This window comes from Panthera tigris, chromosome B1 (assembly GCF_018350195.1).
Source record: "Panthera tigris isolate Pti1 chromosome B1, P.tigris_Pti1_mat1.1, whole genome shotgun sequence".
NCBI lineage: Eukaryota > Metazoa > Chordata > Mammalia > Carnivora > Felidae > Panthera > Panthera tigris.
This window is the reverse complement of record NC_056663.1, coordinates 197,860,412-197,862,229: the sequence shown is the minus strand read 5'-3', so window position 1 is coordinate 197,862,229 and position 1,818 is coordinate 197,860,412.

Below are 1,818 nucleotides of genomic sequence, written 5' to 3'. Positions count from 1 at the left end.
GGCTGCATTGTGGGAAGACCCAGCTGGTGGGTGTGCCTTCACAGCACGCTCGTGACGGAGAGCTCCTGGGAGAAATCCTCCTTTGTTGTTGTTGTTGTTGTTGTTGTTGAAATTAATTTTCCTTTTATTGTGGAAAGGACGCTTCACACGAGACGTACTCACTTAACAGATTCTTAAGTGTAAGCACAGCAGTGTTCACCTTAGGCACGATGTCGTACAGCCGATCCCCAGAATTTATTCATCTTGCTTGACTGAAACTTTGTATCCATCAATCAGCAATTCCCCATTCCGTCCCCTCCCCCCGTGCCCCCCCCAACCGCTGTCCATGGCAACCATTTTTCTACTCTTTCCTTCTTTTTAACTATTTTTGATTCCTCATACAAGTGGAATCATGCAGTATTTGTCTTTCTGCAAATGGCTTACTTCGCATCACACCATGTCCTCTAGGTTAATCCCTGTTCTTGCATATCGCAGGTTTTCCTTCTAGTATAAGGATGAAGAATATTCCACTGGACATATATACCACGTGTTTGGATCCATTCATCTATCAGTGGGCATTTAGGTTGCTTCCAAATCTGGGCGGTTGTAAATAATGCTGCTATGAATGTGGTAGTACAGTTAGCTCTCTGAGCTCCTGATTTCAATCCTTTTGGATACATACCCAGGAATGGGATCGCTGGGTTATATGGTAGCTCTATTTTTAATTTTTTGGGGACCCTCCATACTGTTTTCCATAGTGGTTTCACCAATTTACATCCCCATCGATACCGTGCGAGGGTTCCAACTTCTCCATCACCCTGATTTATTAGCTAGGTTCTTCTCTCTCTCTTTTTTTAATGTTTATTTTGGAGAGAGACAAAGCATGAGTGGGAGAGGGGCAGAGAGAGAGAGAGGGAGACGCAGAATCCGAAGCAGGCCCCAGGCTCTGAGCTGTCAGCACAGAACCCCATGTGGGGCTCAAACCCACGAGCTGTGAGATCATGACCTGACTCGAAGTCAGATGCTTAACCGACTGAGCCACCCAGGTGCCCTAGCTAGGTTCTTTCTTGAGAACAAAAGTTTATTCTTTGAGCTTCCCATCCCTAGAGTCATGGTCCTTTCTAGAACCCATGAGAAAAAACTTTTTCCAATGAATAATGACTTTCTTTTAAAGTACACTTCCGGGGCACCTGGGTGGCTCAGGCGGTTAAGTGTCTGACTTCCGCTCATCCTGATCTCTCGGTTTGTGGGTTTAAGCCCCGCATCGGGCTCTATGCTGACAGCTCAGAACCTGGAGCCTGCTTCTGATTCTGTGTCTCCCTCTTTCTCTGCCTCCCCCTGCCTCTCTCTCTCTCTCTTTCTGTCTCTCAAAAATGAATAAACATTAAAAATAAATAAATAGGGGCGCCTGGGTGGCTCAGTCGGTTGAGCACCGACTTCGGCTCAGGTCACGATCTCGCGGTCCGTGAGTTCGAGCCCTGCATCGGGCCCCTGTGCTGACAGCTCAGAGCCCGGAGCCTGTTTCAATTCTGTGTCTCCCTCTCTCTGACCCTCCCCCATTCATGCTCTGTCTCTCTCTGTCTCAAAAATAAATAAACGTTAAAAAAAAAATTAAAAAAATAAATAAATAAATAAAATAAAGTCCACTTCCTAATTTCAAGTTCTCCAAATGCTCTCTTCAGTGTGAATTCTACCGTGGCATGGTGAGTCCTCCAGGGTTTCCATTACTCTAACGCTATTGATTAGATCTAGGTGTAATCTAGAAGTCCTTTCTCTCCACCTTTTACCCACTGGGAGATAACTTTGTAAAATGCATCCAACAGACTTGTTTGGGCAGAG